Source organism: Muntiacus reevesi, chromosome 5 (assembly GCF_963930625.1).
Source record: "Muntiacus reevesi chromosome 5, mMunRee1.1, whole genome shotgun sequence".
NCBI classification, from domain to species: domain Eukaryota; kingdom Metazoa; phylum Chordata; class Mammalia; order Artiodactyla; family Cervidae; genus Muntiacus; species Muntiacus reevesi.
In genome coordinates, this window is record NC_089253.1 from 87,004,863 (window position 1) to 87,025,535 (window position 20,673).

At 40.8% G+C, this 20,673-nt stretch overlaps 1 protein-coding gene across 3 annotated transcripts in view; it reads right to left on the bottom strand.

Annotated features, from left to right (window-relative positions):
- TNFSF18 (TNF superfamily member 18) overlaps nucleotides 1–19,638 on the bottom strand; it is a 108,735-nt gene extending 89,097 nt beyond the window's left edge. The window contains exon 1 of one of the 3 annotated variants that reach the window (XM_065935723.1): nucleotides 19,569–19,638. The gene's annotated coding sequence lies outside the window, so the exon portion shown is untranslated. Of the gene's footprint in view, nucleotides 1–19,417; nucleotides 19,453–19,568 lie in introns of those variants that run through there. The other 2 variants (XM_065935726.1, XM_065935725.1) reach the window with 2 other exon arrangements.
- Between the last annotated feature and the right edge of the window lie 1,035 nt (nucleotides 19,639–20,673).

The window sequence follows — 20,673 nt, forward strand, 5'->3', positions numbered from 1 at the left end:
GTATTAAAAAGCAAAGACATCAGTTTGCAACAAAGGTCTGTGTAGTCAAAGCTATGGTCTTTCCAGTAGTCATGTACAGATGTGAGAGTTGAACCATAAAGAAGGCAGATGCTTTCAAACTGTGGTGCTGGAGAAGACCTTTGAGAGTCCCTTGTACAGCAAAGAAGATCAAACCAATCAATTCTAAAAGAAATCAACCCTGAATACTCATTGGAAGGACTGAAGCTGAAGCTCCAATATTTGGCCACCTGGTGTGAAAAGCCAACTCATTGGAAAAGACCCTGATGCTGGGAAAGACTGAAGGCAGAAGGAGAAGAGGGTGACAGACGATGAGATAGTTGGATGGTATCACTGATTCAATGGACATGAACTTGGGCAAACTCTAGGAGATGGTGAGGAACAGAGGCCTGGCATATTGCAGTCCATGGGGTCGCAAAGAGTCAGACATGACTTGGTGACTGAACAACAAGCAACAACACTAGAATATGAAATTACCTAACACATAAAAAACCCATGACTCCAAGACCTGGGGCAGCTCTCACTGAGAGTCTTCACATTGTGCCTATTGAGTCTGCATCTTTCTAAATAATCTCACATTTGCTTTTTCTTTGGCTTGCTCTTGAATTATTTTGTACCTGAGAACCCCCATTTAGCAATATATTCTAAGAATTCCTGCAGGTCCCAGGATGTGACATTTCCCTCTTCAGCAACATCTTTTGTGGCAACCACAGCAGGGACCCCAAAGGGCATAATCTCTATCTACCTATCAGGCTATAGCTCCCCACCTCCATGGAGAGTTACTGGGACAAAGGGTCCCAAGATGTTGCCAACTTTTTTTAAAAATGCACAATATGATAGTTGTGAGTTAAATTTTATATGGGGGAAAATGAGGACTGCAGCCTGGTGGTTAGATACCTCTGAGAAACTGCTCCAATCAGATAGGAAGAAAGGATGGTATATATGTGATTTTGATAAAGGGGGAGTGCATGCCATCAAGCACATATTTTTTGTAGAAAGTTTCTGCTAGTATGAAGCTTCTATTTGTCACAAGAAACAGTCATCACCATGAAAGACTTCAGTGCTTTTCTAGAATAGATATGAAGAGATATAAGAATTGGGCTCATAAAATTGGCCCCTGAGAATTTCCAACTATCTGAAGACCTGTCCTGACAGTTTTTCCCAGAGCACCTCCCTTAACTCCTTCAGAGAGTGTTGAAAGTTAAGCAGTACATGATTTAATCCTTAACTCCTTGGGGGAGTGTTGAAAGTTAGGCAGTACATGATTTAATCCTTAACTCCTTGGGGGAGTGTTGAAAGTTAAGCAGTACATGATTTAATCCCTAACTCCTTGGGGGAGTGTTGAAAGTTATGCAGTACATGATTTAATCATTGTAGAGGTAGGTGGCAAGCACCCATGGCAAGTGCCAATTTGTAGTTGACACTGTGAAGACCTAGTAGCCCCTTAGCTGACAGCTGATACTGCCCACAGGATCTAGCAGAAACCAGCTGCCTGGCCTTGAAGGAACCCACTGAACCTCCGGCTCTTCACTGGTTCTCTCTCCTCCTTTCCCATCTTCGGGTTATACCACTCTATTTCTTTTGAGCAAAGAAGATCCACGAGACAACCATCCAGACTTTCAAATTAAGACCACAGCAAATAATTGGCAACTTGATTGGGTGACTTTCCCCTCCATGGCTCCTTGAGCCCAATTATTCCCCCTCCATACTTTTTCCCAGTCTCAGTCCAATTCTGGGACCGAGAACTGTATTAGGGTGCTCAGACAGGAGGACTGTGGTAGTCCTCCATTAGATCTGTGGCCTGGTCCTTCCTGAGTGCTTCTTGGGGCTCACAGCCTCATTGCACTTCTAAGTGGAAGTCACAGGCAGGCACCTCCCTATCAGGGCTTGCTGACTTATATTTCCTAGTTTAGTTAGGAGCCACAAAATCCATCGCACTTTGAATGTCCCCCTCCTCTTCCTTCTCTCACACCCCTCCTAACTTCCTAGACTGTCTACAGAACCTGAGCACCCTGGCTGACTGTGCCAACAGGTTGGCTGTCACATCTGCTTCATGGCCATACAGAGGTATCCCTCTCTAGCATCCCCTCAGGTCAAGACCTACTATTACTCTGAGTCCCCAGCTGATGGTCCCTCCACTGGTTGCTTGATCCACCAGTTATGCTAAACATCTTAAATGTCACATCCTGAAGGGAACATTTTCCTTGTATTATGATCATCACTTTGCCTTGTGGATCTATATACTCCAGCCCCAAGCTCTATACACTTTTTTTTTTCTTGAAATATACTTTCTTTTATTAGTTAAAAAACAAATCATACAGAGCCTCATGTTATGTCTAATATTTCTCTTTTTTTTAATTTTTGTTGGGGTATAGCAGTAAAGAACCCGCCTGCCAACACAGGAAACTTAAAAGATGCAGGTTCCATCCCTGGGGTCAGGAAGATCCCTTGGAGGAGGGCATGGCAACCCACTATAGTATTCTTGCCTGGAAAATCTCATGGACAGAGGAACCTGGTAGGATACAGTCCATGGGGTCGAAAAGAGTCTGACACTATTGAAGCCAACTGCATGCACAGACGCACAGCTGATTTAAAATGCTGTGTTAGTTTCTACACTTTCTTTCATGTGATGATAAAGATTGTTCACTCAGCCAATTCAGGGCCTATGTCTCCTCCATCCCTCCCTCTCTGAAGGGTTTAGGCCATGCACTTGGGGTACTTTTTCTCCTGCGGGCTCTCATTCCTTAACTAACACAGGAGAGCTCATCAGCCTAACTGAATAGGCAGACATTCAAGTGCTCACAGGGATCTCACTGCTGCCTTTGACAAACAAACCCTTTCTTAAGGCTGGACGGCCACAAGCCCAGTTTTCCCTGCTTAATTAAATGCCTCTTCTGCTGAATTCCCTGGCCTGGAGTCAGGGACCATCACAGATCAGGTATAATAAGCCAACCATACTGTTAGAACAGGTAGATAGCTAGATATGAGCTAGGGGGACACAGGCCAAATGGCAGGAAACCATACATATTATGAACATTGGGGGTCCTGTGGGCAGACAAAGAAAAGCAGGAACCTCTGAATGACTGAAAACCACACATCTTGGGATGACAAAGGTCCTAGATGCAGACAGAAATGTGGGGAAAGACAGGATCTTTGGTATCTGGATGTAACCTTTCATTCATTATGTTCTCATTACAGTAAAATTAACCTTGCAGTTAGGAAGTACTCAGCATTCAAGAATGCAATGAAGCTTCTTCACAGCAAAGCAAACTATAAGCAAAATGAAGACAATCCACAGAATGGGAGCAAATACTTGCAAATGAAGCAACCTAGAAGAGATTAATCTCCAAAACATACCACTCATGCAGTTCTAGGTCAAAAAAAAACAAATAACTATATCAAAAACTGGGCAGATGATTAAATAGACATTTCTCCAAAGAAGACATACAATGGCCAAGAGGCACATGAAAAGATGCTAAACATCACTAATTATCAGGGAAATGCAGATCAAAACTACAGTGAGGTATCACTTCACATAGTCAGAATGGCCATCATCAAAAAAAAAAAAAAAAATCTATGAACAATAAATGCTGGAGAGGATGTGGAGAAATGGGAACCCTCCTACACTGTTGGTGGTAATGTAAGTTAGTACAACCACTAGGGAGAACAGTGTGGAGGTTAGTTAAAAAACAAAAAATAGAACTACCATATTATCCAGTAATCCCACTCCTAGGAATATAATTAGAAAAGATAAATGCACCCCAATGTTCATTGCAGCATTATGTGTAATAGCCAAGATATGCCAGCAACCTAAGTGTCCACCAACAAATGAATAAAAAGGCTATATTATATATACACAGGGGAATATTGCTCAGACACAGAAAAGAATGAAGTATGCCATTGGTAGCAACATGGGTGGAGATTAGCATACCAAGTGAAATAAAAGAAAGACAAATATATGTGCAATCTAATTTTTAAAAGTGATACAAATGAAGTTATTTACAAATGCAGACTTACAGATATGGAAAACAAACATCTCTACCAAAGGGGAAACATGGAGGGGGAGGTGTAAATCAGGAACTTAGGGTTAACATACACACACTACTATACATAAGATAGATAACCGACGAGGACCAGCTATATAACTCAGGGAACTCTACTCTATTCTGTGATAAGCTACATTAGGAAAGAATCTGAAAAAGGATGAGTATATGTATAACTGAATCACTGCTGTATACTGAAACTAACACAATATAGTAAATCAACTACAGTTCAATAAATTTTTTTTAAAGCCTAAATAAGAACAAAAATCTTTCCTCCCTTAGGAAAGGTGAAACCAGGATGATAATATGGAAATATGACCCAAAAACCCTCCTTCCCCAAGAATATTCTGCTTATTTTTACACCCAATATAACCAGCTTCCTAAAGAAAACTCAAGGCACCTACTCACCTGAGTCTCCTATTGAGAGCGTATTATAGCTTAATATATCCTCGCTTTGCCTTCTTGAACTCTGCGTCTTGTCTCTGAATTCTGTTTTGGGACAAGACCCTACTCTCCAGTAACATACTATCATTTTCATTGCCATCAGAACTTGATTCTGTAACACTCCCTTTTGGGGATCTATCCACTGAAGTCCCTAGCTGCGCACTCCGCTGCCTACATTTTTGGAATACTAGGGACACTGGGAGAGTGCCAGGACAGACAACTACCATTTAACAAAATCCCTCTCTCATCACAGCATCCTAGCCAATAATAGGGACCACTACAAACACAGTGGGGCTTAGGATTCACAGTAACTAATTGGAGTAAACTTAGAAAAGATAGCTTAAAAAAGAAATTAACTTTATTTTGCAACACTGCATAGCCCCAGTATAAATGAGGGAAGCAAAGAGATCTGGTCAGAAAATGGGTCATTAAATTACAATATTATCTTGCAACTGGACCTACTTCATAAAAGGGAAGATGAACGGAAGAAGTCTCAAACGCACAAATGTTCATAACCCTACTTGTAAGATCCAGATCTAAAAAAGCTCCTGCTGAGTTGTGCCTGGCTTACACCCCCTTCAAAGTGCCTTTTTCCCAATCCCCACTCCACCCCAAGGAGCCTGACATTTTAGATGATCCCTTATGAGCCCACCTCCTCAAAGTTCCCAACTGGGAACTTCTACCCATCCCAATTCTAAGGCAGAGGTGGGGGTGGGGAGAGGATAGTCTCCCTGGCTGTCTAGCCCTAGGGCCCCACCTGGGTTACTGGGAATCCCACCACCTGATTTCTCCAGCCCTGTCCTGTATTCTCTTTTACTGGAGGTGAGTCCTGCCAGTACAACATGAAGCAGGTCTACCTACCAGCCTCCCAATACCAAACTCTGACCCTTAAAGGAAGTGCTGGCTTCCACATCCCTTCCACATCCACAGAGTCCACATCCCTTTTCTTATGGCTGAACTTGCTAGTTTGGACATTTTTCTGAGGACCCCAATCAGTTCACACAGGAATTCACCAAGCTGACAATGACCTATGAACTTACTTGGAGGAGTCCACAGGTCCTCCTTTCTACCCACTGCACTTTTAAAGAAAAAAGCCAGATCATTAGTATAGCCTAGGAACTATACCTATGTGCCTGCCAATGAACTGGTAGCCCCAAATCAAGGACATATAATCTACCTTACTGGAGGGGATACAGTTCACTGGGGACTACCAACAGGGAGATAGAGGGTATGAATACAAGAACCACATCATAACTTGCCTCATAGAAGGGGTGGAAAAGTGTTGTTAAGCCTGTTAATTAGGACAGCCAAAGAAGTAACATGGGGGAAAGGAGAAAATTTGACCCTTTTTTAGGACTGCCTGGTGGAACCCTTTAGAAAGTATACCAGTAATAATCCCAACACCCTTGAAGCGCAAGTACTTGTAAATAATCACTTTATCACTCAATCTACCCCAGACATTAGGAAAAAGAATTACAGAAGACAGCTATGGGAACCCAAAGCCCCATGAATCAGTTCATTGACTTGGAGTATTTAACAACAGAGACAGGGTTGAGGACACAGCAGGAAGCAACACTGTTGTCAGTTACAACAGCAAAAGGCACACTTATTGTTAGCAACCCTGGCCCCTGCACCACCTCACAGTTAATCTCCCCCCTTGCAAAAGCCAACATGAGGGGCAGGATCTAGAAAATCTAGATTAGAGCCACTGCTCTGCCAAGAAGGAACATGTTTTAAATGCAGCCAGGAGGACCACTGAAAGGACGAAGCCCCCGTGTATGGAAAAAGTCCACCAAGACCCTACAAACGAGAGGACCACTGACAGTGCGACTGCCCCCAATCCCAGAGGGGGCTTGAGGCTCTCAACGTGAGAGTGGCCAAGAAGACTGAAGACTGACAGGGCCCTGGACCCTCCCTGGCTTCCAAAGGACACCTAGATATTTCACTGGAGGAGCCTCACTCAGGTAATCCTGGACATGGCAGGTAGGAAAGTTGTTTTCTTTCTTTTTAATTTTTTAAGTTATGAAAGTATTATAACATTTATAGGAGACTTGGAAAATACAGAACAAAGTTACATATAGTTCCACTGTATGTTACGATTATTCTTTTAGGTAGATAAATTAAGATTTTTAGTTGGGTTTTCAATATCAAACTCTCAAAAATTAACAGACTGAATAGAAAACTAGAAGGATAAAACAGACCTGAAAAGCACTACAAACCAATTCAACATAATTAACATTCATACAATGGAAAGTTTTTGCCTTTTTAATTAGATACAGAGGCTGCCTATTCTGTGCTGACTGATTTCCCTGGACTCTTATTCTCCCAATCCTGTATAGTAACAGAGATTGATGGATGGCACAAAGCCAAATGATTCATCACAACCCCTTAGCTGCATAATAGGGAATTTGACCTTTGCACACCAGTTCTTGTTTACGCCTAAGTGCCCTTTCCCCTTGTTGGGAAGGGATTTGCTCACTAAATTCTAGACAATAGTTCGATCAGAGATCCCCTCAGAGAAACAATTGCTCTTAGTCATAGAGCCTGCCCCAGTCACAAATCAGAGGCTATCTCCTTTCCACCCCATAGCGTTTCTCAAGTAGACCCCACTGACTAGGACACTGAAGCTTCTGACAGAGCTACTAATGTGCCGTCAGTTCAGATTTCATTAAAACCCAGTGCTGACGACTGATGGGATAAACAGTATCCCTTAAGGCCTGAGGCCCAAGGTCCAAGAAGTTATCAAGGCTTTAATAACCAACTTCTTAAAATATGGGCTATTATATCCCTGTCAATCTCTGGGCAATATCCCCATTCTCCCCATAAGAAAGCAAAGTAGAGAATACAGACTTGCTCAAGACCTGAGGGCAGTTAATGAAACAGTAGTTCCTGTCCACTCGATAGTCCCTAACCCATACGCCACACTGAGCCAAGTTCCAGAAAATGCAAACTGGTTTACTGTGACAGACATAAGGGATGCCTTCTTTTGCATTTCCCTGCACCCAGACTCTCAATATACCTTTGAGTGGACAGATCCAGATAGTCATAACATTCCCAGCTAACTTGACTGTGCTACCCTAAGGATACAGGGGTACACCCTCCTGTATGGAAACAAATTAGCAAAGGAATTAAGAGGATTATAGTTGATTAATAGATCTCTCCTACAGTATGTGGGCCACATCCTACTTTTTAGTCCCACTAAGGATAACTCAGATAACTCAAAACACCATCCAGAGGGATCAATCCAAGAAGAAGATATAAAAATTGTAAATACATATGCACTCAACATAGGAGCACCTCAATATATAAGGCAAATGTAAATAGACATAAAAGGAGAAATCGACAGTAACAGAATAATAGTGGTGGACTTTAACACTATTGAAGTGTTGAAGAGATCATCCAGATAGAAAATCAATAAGGAAACACAGGCCTTAAATGATGCTTTAGATCTAAAGGAGTAAATATTTATAGAACATTCCACATGAAAGCAACAGAATATGCATTCTTTTCAAGAACACATGAAACATTCTCCAGGATAGATCACATACTGGGCCATAAGATAAGTCTCAGTAGACATAAGAAAACTGACAACCTCTCAAGCAACTTTTCTGAACATAATGCCATGAGATTAGAAATCAACTACAAGAAGAAAGAAAAAAAAAACTTCAAAAAGAAATACAAACACATGGAGGCTAACCAATATGCTATTAAATGAATGGATCACTGAAGAAATTAAAGAAGTCAAAAAATATCTATAAACAAATGAAAACAAAAGCATGAGGATCCAAAATCTATCAGACACAGCAAAAGCAGTTCTAAGAAGGAATTTTATAGAAATACAGTCTTACCTCAAGAAACAAGAAAAATCTTAAATGAAAAACCTAAACTTTATACCTACAGCAATTCTAGAAAAAAAAACAAAACCCAAAGTTAGTAGAAGGAAAGAAATTATAAAAATTAGAGCAGAAATAATTGAAATACAGACTAAGAAGAAAATAGAAAAGATCAATGAAACTTAGAGCTAAATTTTTGAAGAGATAAACAATATTGATAAACCTTTCCATAGACTCATCAAGGAAAAATAAAAAGAGAGGGCCCAGATCTATAAGTTTAGAAATAAAAAGAAGACATTACAACCAACACCACAAGAACCACCATAAGAGACTGCTACAAGCAACTATGTGCTAATAAAATGGACCATCCAGATAAAATGGATAAATTCTTAGAAAGGTACAAACTCCCAAGACTGAACCAGGAAGAAAAAGAAAATGTGACCAAGCCAATTACAAGTGCTGAAATGAAATAGAATCTGTGATTTAAAAACTCCAAACAAAAAGTCCAGGACTAGATGACTTCATACACAAAGTCTATCAAACCTTTAGAGAAGAGTTAACACCTATCCTCTGAAATTCTTCCCAAAAAATTGCAGAGAAGGGAACACTTCCAAACCACCATCCCCTGATACCACAACCAAAGATACCACAAAAAAAGAAAATCACAGGCAATATTACTGATGAACTCTTGAGAAACCTGTACATAGGTCAGGAAGCAACAGTTAGAACTGGACATGGAACAACAGACTGGTTCCAAATCGGAAAAGGAGTACATCAAGAGTGTACATTGTCACCTTGCTTATTTAACTTATATGCAGAGTACATCATGAGAAATGCTGGGCTGGAGGAAGCACAAGCTGGAATCAAGATTGCCAGGATAAACATCAATAACTTCAGATATGCAGATGACACCACCCTTATGGCAGAAAGTGAAGAACTAAAGACCCTCTTGATGAAAAGTGAAAGAGGAGAGTGGAAAAGCTGGAAAAGTGGAAAAGCTGGAAAAGTGGAAAAGTTCAACATTCAGAAAACTAAGATCATGGCATCTGGTTCCATCACTTCATGGCAAATAGATGGGGAAACAGTGGAAACGTGACTGACTTTATATTTTTGGGCTCCAAAATCACTGCAGATGGTGATTGCAGCCATGAAATTAAAAGACACTTACTCCTTGGAAGGAAAGTTATGACCAACCTAGATAGCATATTAAAAAGCAGATACATTACTTTGTCAACAAAGGTTCATCTAGTCAAGGCCATGGGTTTTCCATGTATGGATGTGAGAGTTGAACTATAAAGACAGCTGAGTGCCAAAGAATTGATGCTTTTGAACTGTGGTGTTGGAGAAGACTCTTGAGAGTCCCTTGGACTGCAAGGAGATCCAAACCAGTCCATCCTAAAGGAGATCAGTCCTGGGTGTTCATTGGAAGGACTGATGCTGAAGCTGAAACTCCAATACTTTGGCCACCTGATGTGAAGAGTTGACTCATTTGAAAAGACTCTGATGCTGGGAAAGATTGAAGGTGGGAGGAGAAGGGGACAACAGAGGATGAGATAGTTGGACAGTATCACCGACTCAATGAACATGGGTTTGGGTGGACTCTGGGAGTTGGTGATAGACAGGGAGGCCTGGCGTGCTGCAGTTCATGGGGTCACAAAGAGTCGGACACGACTGAGTGACTGAACTGAACTGATAGACACAAAAATCCTCAACAAAATACTAGCAAACCGAATCCAACAATTCATTGAAAGGATCAAGTGGGATTTACTCTAGGGGTGCAAGGATTTTTCAGTATCTGCAAATCAATCAGTGTGATACACCACATTAACAAATTGACTAAAAACCATATGATCAACTCAATAGAGGCAGAAAAAGCTTTTGAAAAATTCAGCATTTATTTATGATAAAAACTCTACAAAAAGTGAGGATCGACAGAATATACCTCAACACAATAAAGGCAATATATATGACAAACCCACAGCTAATATCATACTCAACAGTGAAAAGCTGGAAGCATTTTTCCTAAGATCAGAAAACAAGACAAGAATGTCCACTCTCACCACATTTATTCAACAGTTTTGGAAGTCCTAGCCCCAGCAACCATAGAAGAAATAAAAGGAATCCAAACTGAAAAAGAAGTATCATGTTTCCAGATGACATGACACTATACATATAGAATCCTAAATATGCTACCAGAAAGTTAATGGAGCTCATTGATGAACTTGGTAAAGTTTCAGGATACAAAATTAATGTATAGAAATCTCTTGCATTTCTATACACTCACCATGAAAAATCAGAAAGAGAAATAAAGGAAACAATCCCATTACCATTGCATCAAAAAGAACAAATACCTAAGAATAAACCTTCCTGAGGAGCCAAAAGACCTGTACTCAGAAAACTAGAAGACACTGATGAAAGAAATCAAAGATTACACAAACAGATGGTAAGATATACTCTATTTGTGGATTGGAAGAATAAATATTGTCAAAATGATTATACTACCCAGTGCAACCTACACATTCAACACAATATCTATCAAATTACTAATGGCATTTTTCACAGAACTAGAAAAAAAATTTAATTTGTATGGAACTACAAAAACTTCAAATAGCCAAATCAATCTTAAGAAAAACAAAGCTGTAGGAATCAGGCTCCCTGACTTCAGACCACACTACAAAGCTACAGTAATCAGAAAATATGGCATGAAACAGGATAGAAAGTCCAGAAATAAATCCACATACCTACATTCAATTAATCTATGACAAAGAAAGCAAGAATATACAGTAGGGAATAGACAGTCTACATTAAATGGTACTGGGAAAACTGGATAATAAAGAATGAAATTAGAATCTCCTCTAACACCATACACAAAAACAAACTCAAAATAAGTTAAAGACCTAAATGTAAGATCAGATACTATAAAACTCCTAGAAGATAAAATAGGCAGAACACAGTTTGACAAAATCACAGCAGTATCTTTTTGGATCCATCTCCTAGAGTAATAGAGATAAGATAAATTTTAAAATGAGACCTAATTAAACTTAAAAGCTTTTGCATAGCAAAGGAAACCATAAACAAAATGAAAAGACAACCTACAGAGTGGAAGAAAATATTTTCAAACAATGTGACCCACAAGCGATTAATATCCAAAATATACAAATAGGCATATAGCTCAATATTAAAAAAAAAAAAAAATTCAATTTAAAAAATAGATCTAAGTAGACATTTCTCCAAAGAGATCTAAGTAGATATTTCTCCAAAGAAGACATAACCGATGGCCCAAAAAAAACCATGAAAAGGTGCTCAGAATCACTAATTAAGACAGAAATGCAAACCAAAACTACAATGAGGTACCACCTTACACCAGTCAGAACGGCAATCATCAAAAAGTCAACAAATAAGTGCTAGAGAGGGTGTGGAAAAAAAGAAACCCTCCTACACTGATAGTGGGATTGTAAATTGGTACATCCACTATGAAGAACAGTATGGAGGTTCCTTAAAAGAAACTAAAAGAGTTACTATATGATCCTGCAATCCCATTCCTAAGTCTATGTCCACAGAATACTTTAACTAAAAAAGATATGTGCACCCCAATGTTCGTAGCAGTACTATTTGTAAGATCCAAGACATGGAAACAACCTAAATGTCCAATGACAGATGGATGGATAAAGAAGACGTGGAATCGATACACAACTGAATATTAGCTTTGAAAAAGAATGAAATGGACCTCCCTGGTGGGGCAGTAGATAAGAATCCACCTGACAGCGCAGGGGACATGGGTTCAGTCCCTGGACTGGAAAGATTCCACGTGCCTTGGAGCCACAAAGCCTGAGCACCACAACTACCGAAGCTCACATGCCTAGAACCTGTGCTCGGCAACAAGAGAGGTCACAGCAATAAGAAGCCCATATACCATAACGAAGAATAGTCCAAGCTCTCTGAAACTAGAAAAAGCCCACACAAAGCAAGGAAGACCCAGCACACCCAATTAATTTTTTTTAAATAATGAAATAATGCCATTTGTAGCAACATGGATGCACCTAGAGATCTCATACTAAATGAAGTCAGAGAAAGACAAATATCATATGATATCCCCTATAAGTGGAATCTTAAAAAAAAAATGATACAAGTGTACTTATTTACAAAACAGAAATATATCCACAGCCACACAAAACAAACTTATGTTTGACAAAGGGGAAGGTGGAGGAGGGATAAACTAGAGGATGGGATCAACATATACATACCACCATACATAAAATAAACAAGGGCCTACTGGATAGCACACTAGTTTATAATAACCTATAAGGGAAAAGAATCTGGGAAAGAATATATATGCATAGGGAGATGTATCTGAATCACTTTGTTTTGTACACATGAAACTAATACAACATTGTAAATCAACTGTACTTCAACAAAATAAACAAACACACCATTCAGGTCCTTGACTTCCTAGGGGAATGAGTATTTGAGTCTTTCCTCACAAGGCCCAGATTTCCACCCAATAGGTTATATATCTGGGATGTGGGTTCACCCCTGGAATGAGGTCTCTAGCCTAGAACCAAAAGGAAGTCATCATAGCCTTCAACCCCACCCCCAAATAAAAGGCAACTGAGGACATTTCTGGGGGTGGCAAGATCTTGTAGGATCTGGATACCTAGATTCTGGCTCACAGCAAAGCCCATGAGGCCCTAAAACGATGGACCGCAAACCCCTCAACTGGGATGAAAATTGCCAATGGGCATTCCTAGCCTGTAAAACAAAAATTAGGGACTGCCCTTGCATTAGATCTCCCAAACTTAGAAAAAACCTTTTACCCTGTAAATAGCTGAGAGACAAGAGGTAGCCTTGGGTGTCCTCACCCAAAAATTCAGTTATCTCTCTAGACTGATAGCTTATTTCTCAGAACAACTTCATCAGTTAGTCATTGGATAACCAGGGTGTCTTAGGGTAGTGGCTGCCACTGCTCTGCTAGTAGAAGAGGTAGGACAATCACTGGAAGTCCTAACTCCTCACCAGGAATAAGGAATCCTAGAAGCAAACGGACAGAAATGGCTGATGGCTGGATGATTGCTTAAGTACCAGTCTCTCTTATATGACACCCCAGGTGTAACTCAAGGTTTGCATAGTCTGAACCCAGCTACTCTAATGCCGGACCACCCATCCCAAGGGTCCCTTCTTTACTCCTATATGGAGACTATTGAACAAGATTATTCCAGTAGGCCTGACCTCAAGGATGAGCCACTGACCAATCCTGATGCAGAATGGTTTACCCATGGAAGCAGATTTATACATGAAGGGGCAAAAAAGGCTGGTTATGCCAAGTCAGCTGAGCCTGGAGTTCTGCCCTCTCACACTTCCACCCAAGAGGCCAAGTCAGTTGCCTTGACCACAGCACTCCAGTTAAGAAAGAAAAGGGACTATTAACAGCCAAAGGTGCCCTTATGAAACACTAGACAGAAGTTCTAGAACTTCTAGAAACAGTCCAGCTTCCAAAGGAGGTTGAAGTCATTCCTTACAGAGGCCAAAGGCTCAGTACATCCCTTATAAGGGGAAATGTCCTGGCTGCAGGGGTACTTAGATTTCAGTCCAAGAATAGCCAACCCTATCCCAGCCAGAGCTCTCCTACCCGACACCCCACCCTGCCCAATGGTGCCATCTTCAGTCAGTCAGTTCAGTCACTCAGTCATGTCCAACTCTTTGCGACCCCATAGACTACAGCATGCCAGGCCTCCCTGTCCATCACCAACTCCCAAAGTTTACTGAAACTCATGTCCATTGAGTAGGTGATACCATTCAACCATCTCACCCTCTATCATCCCCTTTCTCCTCCTGCCTTCAATCTTTCCTAGCATCAGGGTCTGTTCAAATGAGTCAGTTCTTTGCATCAGGTGGCCAAATATTGGAGTTTCAGCTTCAGGATCAATAATTTCCAATGAATATTCAGGACTGATCTCCTTTAGGATGGACTGGTTGGATCTCCTTGCAGTCCAAGGGACTCTCAAGAGTCTTCTTCCAACACCACACTTCAAAAGCATCAATTCTTCTGTGCTCAGCTTTCTTTATAGCCCAACTCTCACATTCATACAGACTACTGGAAAAATCATAGCCTTGACTAGACGGACCTTTGTTGGCAAGGTAATGTCTCTGCTTTTTAATATGCTGTCTAGGTTGGTCATAGCTTTTCTTCCAAGGAGCAAGTGCCTTTGAATTTCATGGCTGCAGTCACCATCTGCAGTGATTTTGGAGCCCAGAAAAATAAAATCTCTCACTGTTTCCATTGTTTCCCCATCTATTTGCCATGAAGTGATGGGATCGGATGCCATGATCTTAGTTTTCTGAATGTTGAGCTTTAAGCCAATTTTTCCACTCTCCTCATTCACTTTCATCAAGAGACTCTTTAGTTCTTCTTTGCTTTCTGCCATAAGTGTGTTGTCATCTGCATATCTGTGGTTATTGATATTTCTCCTGGCAATCTTGACTCCAGCTTGTACTTTTCCCAGTCCAGCATTTCTTATGATGTACTCTGCATATAAGTTAAATAAGCAGGGTGACAACACACAGCCTTGATGTACTCCTTTCCTGATTTGGAATCAGTCTGTTGTTCCATGTCCAGTTCTAATTATTGCTTCCTGATCTGCATACAGATTTCTCAGGAGGCTGGTCAGGTGGTCTTGTATTCCCATCTCTTGAAGAATTTTCCACAGTTTATTGTGATCCACATAGTCAAAGGCTTTGGCATAGTCAATAAAGCAGAAATAGATGTTTTTCTGGAACTCTCTTGCTTTTTTGATGATCCAATGGATGTTGGCAATTTGATCTCTGGTTCCTCTGTCTTTTCTAAATCCAGCTTGAACATCTGGAAGTTCAAAGTTCACAAATTGTTGAAGCCTGGCTTGGAGAATTTTGAGCATTACTTTAAGCATGTGAGACGAGGGCAATTGTGCAGTAGTTTGAGCATTCTTTGGCATTGCCTTTTTTTGGGATTGGGATAAAAACTGACCTTTTCCAGTCCTGTGGCCACAGCTGAGTTTTCCAAATTTGCTGGCATATTGAGTGCAGCACTTTCACAGCATCATCTTTTAGGATTTGAAATAGCTCAACTGGAATTCCATCACCTCTACTAGCTTTGTTTGTAGTGATGCTTCCTAAGGCCCACTTGACTTTGCATTCCAGGATGTCTGGCTCTAGGTGAATGATCATGTCACTGTGATTATCTGGGTTGTGAAGATCTTTTTTGTACAGTTCTTCTGTGTATTCTTGCCACCTCTTCTTAATATCTTCTGCTTCTGTTAGGTCCATACCATTTCTGTCCTTTATTGTGCCATCTTATACACCTACAAAAATCAAATGGGCTAAATGCTGGAGAGTGAAAAGAGACTATTTAGGGTAGCTGACAAAAGAAAACAAGTTTCTCATTCCTGAGGCCAAGCAGTGGAAAATAACTAAGCACTTCCAAGATTCCTCCCATTTAAGGCAGGCCTCCCTAATCATTTTTGTCACTCAGGTGTTCCTGGGTAAGGGACTCTCCCAAACTGTTAAAAATGTTACGGAGGCTTGTGATCTTTGTACCCAGGAAGCCACCACATACCTCCACCCCTAACTCAGCCCATACAATATTGCAGAACCTATCCAGGGGAAGATTAGCAAATAGACCTAAATGCCTCCACATAGAGGATGGAATACTTATTGGTACTCATAGACCCCTTTACAAGGTGGATAGAAGCTTTCCCTTCTAGAACTGCAAAGGCAATAGCAGTATCCAAATTTCTGCTTAAAGAGATAATTCTGAGATTCTGGTTTCCCAAAAGCTTACAGAGTGATAACGGAACTTCTTTCACTGCCAAGGTGACCCAACAGGTTTCCCCAGCTCTAGGTATTAATTACCACCTCTACTCTTCCTGGAGGCCTCAGGCAAGGTTAAAAAAAAAAAAAAAAACCAATGCAAACTGTTAAGCTGTGCCAAGAGACTTAAGAAATCTGTGTCGTCTCCCTCCTCCCTGTAGCCCTTCTGTGGAACAGGATGGTGCCAAAGGGAATTTTAAAACTAAGCCCATTTGAAATGACCTACGGGAAGCCCTTTTTGACTTTGGGTCTTGTTTGATGAAGAAGCCTACAAATTACTTGCCAATTTTTTAACAATTAAAATGCGTTACTTTGATAATAAAACATTTAAACTAACAAAAACAAAAAACAGACCCACAAATTGGTCCCCCATATTGTCAGCTTGAGCTAAATTGAAATAGCCATACAGGATAAACTCAATCCCATCCGAGGTGGGCCATCAGATTAATATGAGGGCAGGAATAGTACTGGCAAAGGGATTGGCCACTCCATCGGGAGACTTTGCCTACCATGAGGTAATCCTAGAAAATCTAGCCAACACTTTAGAGGACCTAGTCCTGATCAGTGGAAATGCCCTAAACAGACTTTCAGCTTCTTTAAACTCCCTTTAAGTGAATGGTTAAGCCAATGTGGTTATGGACAATAGATTGGCCTTGGGCTACTTGCTGGCTGAGCAGGGTGCTGCCTGTGTGGGCGTAAATAAAATCTGCTGTACCAACATCAATAATTCAGGTCAGCTAGAGATGGACCTCATAAAGATTTATGAACAAGCATCATGGGTACAGCGTTGCCACCAGGGTCAAATGCTGGTGCTGTCTGGTCCACCATTAAAAGCATCCTCCCTAGCCTTACCCAGTTACCGCTCTTCCTAGGCCCAGTAATGGCCATACTTCAACTCCTCCTCTTTTACCCTGCCTCTTTAACCTCTCGGTAAAGTTCATGTCTCCTAGGCTACAACAGTTTCACATCAAAACAGTGGCTATGTAAGGATTCCAGCCCAGAGCACCCTGCCTCTCGGGCCCCTACAGCAGGCATCCAAAGATTTTTACTTCCTGATACGCAGGGTCAACACCACTCCCAGCCCCGAGGCAGCCACAGAAGACAAACACTGTCCTTCTGCTTCCCAAAGGGATAGGAGAGAAATATCCAGGGGGGAATGAGGCAAGAGAGAAAGGGTTAGGACACAAACACTAGATAATGGAGAAGGGGCGTAGCAGCTGGAATGCAGTAAAGACTTCCTGAAACCAAAGTGGCTTGGTGAATAGTCTGGTCATTGATCATTAGCTCACTGTACCTTCACTGTAATAGTAAAAATCACTCCTGCTTACACATAACAGTTCTGAGGTGGACTATCAAAAGCCCAAATGTGGACAGTGATTCAATTCCTGAGAAATCCCCACCTTTGCCCAAAACAGCAGGAATCTTTCTTCCACCTGTTAGCCTATGAAATTACTTAATCCATAGAAACCTAGGACTCCAGGCCCTGAGGAGGCTCTCACTTTCTGAGATAGTCCACATTCTGCCTATGCAGTGTGTAACTCTCTAAATAAACTCACCTACACCTTTCTCTAGCTTGCTTTTGAATTCTTTGTTGTGTAAAGTCAAGAACTCTCACTTAAATTCTTTAATTTCTTATTCAGTTCAGCAGTATGATCTGAAATTTATCAGAGACTTGTCCTTGTCAACAGGTCCTTCCTGGAGCTTCCCTGGTGGTCTAGTGGCTAAAATTCCAGCTCCCAATGCAGGAAACCTGGGCTCAATCCCTAGTCAGAGAACTAGATCCCACAGACCACAATTAAGATCTGGTGCAACCAAATTAAAAAACAAAAAAAGGTCCTTCCTGTGAATCTTCTTAAAGGTGAGGCACTTTTACGCTTAAACATGTCAGGACTGATTTCTTTGCTCACATCCAATTCTGATGCTTAGGATCAGGGACCAAGGCTGATGTCCCAGGGCAAAAAGCCCCACTTCCTTCAGTCAAGGGGGCAGGCCTGACCCTGAGGCCCAGTAAGGGGCAACCTTAGGCTTTTTGTTTTTCCTGCTTTTATTCCATTTTGTTGGCCTTGTGCTGGGTTTTGTTTTTTTGTTTTTTGTTTTTTTTTAAAAATGATGTATTTTGTTTAACCAAATATTAAAAATGGAAAACTCCATGCATAAATTTCATGCTGAATTCTGTAATTATGTACATTAAAAAAGAGAACAAAAAAAGTGAAGCATGTTTGCAACAGCATCAAGAGTACAACCATAACTGTCTATATATGACAAAAGACTTTAAAAGACATAGTTACACATCTGATTACAATGTAATCAATAAAGAAATGTGGTTATAATAATTATAATTATGACTGATTATAATCTTAACCCTTAAAAATCTTAATCTGGCAAAAACCAAGAAGCAAGTAAGTGTACACTGTTTGTCATACCAGCATTTACTATTTGGAAAACTTATGCTTTAGTTTCCCAAGAAAGTAAAGGTAGATAAACCTACACTACAAATTAATGTTCCAATGTTTTATCCTATTCGAAATGACCCAAATAGTCAATTCTCTTTATTTAACTTAGTTTGGTTTCAAGTTGCCAAAATCTGGAGAGACTATTTTAGACATACACACCCAAAAATACAATTATTCTTACAGAGTTTTAAAAGGACTTTTTTCTTCTTTTCTTCACTCTCAGGGATTAAATTTCTGAGAGCCCAAAGTAGATTATTTACATCTCAAAGTCTCAAGAAGAGAAATACCAATTCCATCTAGACAGCTAATTTCCTCTAAAGACACATACAAAAACCAGTTTTAGAATGTCGAAAAAGAGTCCCATCTTGGACATTTTCAGAGATTTTTTACAGTTTAAACAAAAAACAGCAATAGACAATAGAACATATCACTCACTCACATTCACTTACCTCACTTTCAAAAGACCAAGAACCAGCATTTAGTTAATCTTTACCTCAGCTGTTAGCTCGGCCTCTGTGACCTTTCTTAATATAAAAAGTAATAGCCAGACCACAGCTGGGGCCACTTTTTCCCCCTCAACCAAAAAGCCAGCCAATGTTTCTGCAACGGCCTTAAGGGTTATCTATGAGTCCTCCGTACTCCCTTGGAGGCCCCCATTCATCAAGGACAGGCACCACAGGACCCCACACGCCGGTAGACAGATTTCCCACACAAGTTTCGGCCCCAAATGTTAGTGAATAGCCCCCAAAACTTTCCATTACCCAACCAACATCTCAGCACTCACAGGAGTTTTCTCCATCTCCTTGCCGGCTCTGCCAATTGTTGGGTTGCACCCCACAAGCCTCCAAACCCTGTACTTGCCTATCCTGCGACCGAAGAAAGAACCCAGAGTCAGTGACAGAGACATTAGCAGTTTCATGAATGGAGAAACTCACATGCCTGGAGCAAGATCCTGCAGCAGACAGGCGGGACACAGAAACAGGCTTCTACTGAAAGGAGGGGGTGGGGGCGGTGTGCTGTTTATAAGGGGAATTGACATCTGGTTGGGTCATTGGTTACCAGGGAAACCAGCAAAGGGGCATGCCTCTCACCGCCCCTTTAATAAACTACCATGGCAGCTAAAGTTAAACCAATCATTAGCTAGGGTCTGGGGCAAGTATGTAGGAAGGTCAGTCAGGGGAATAGCCTGTAAATGAAGCAGGCACTGGTCAGGCAGGGGTACAGCCATCTTGAGCAGCCTGATCATACAGCAAGGACGTGGAAGAATTGTAAGCCTTGTGCCTTCCTGGTGAGAAAGTAAAACGGTGCAGGTGGTGTGGGAACACAATTTGACAGTTCCTCAAAAAGTTAACCATAGTATGACCATATTATCCAACAATTCTACTTCTAAATATATACCCCAAAGAATTGAAAGCAGGTATTCAAACAGATACTTGTATGCCAATTTTCATGGCAGCTTTATGCACGATGACCAGAAAATGGAAACGGTTCAAATGTCCATCAGCAGACGCATGGATAAACAAAATATGGTGTATATATGCACAATGGAATATTATCCAGGCTTCCAAGGGGATGAAATTCCAATATATGCTAAAATACAGATGAACCTTGAAAATATTATGCTAAGTGAAATAAAGACACAAAACACTATATACATATTGTTTGATTCCATTTACATGAAACTGAAATTTTTATAGAAAAGAATGTTAAGCGTAAAGAAGATTTTTTTAATAAGAACCAATAGAAAAGTTGGGCTTCCCTGGTCACTGAGATGGTAAAGAAACTGCCTGCAATGTAGGAGATCTGGGTTTGATCTCTGAGTCAGGAAGATCCCCTGGAGGAGGGCAGGGCAACCCACTCCACACAGTCCACAGGGTTGCAGAGGGTTGGATGTGATGAAGCAACTAACACGCACACACAATAGGAAAGACATTACCTTTAGTATTGTCTTTGAGGATAATACCTTTTATCTTCAAATTTGTTCCAGCCTTAACTTTATCCAGCCCAACCTACTGCTGTACTTAAATTTCTAGTAGTTTA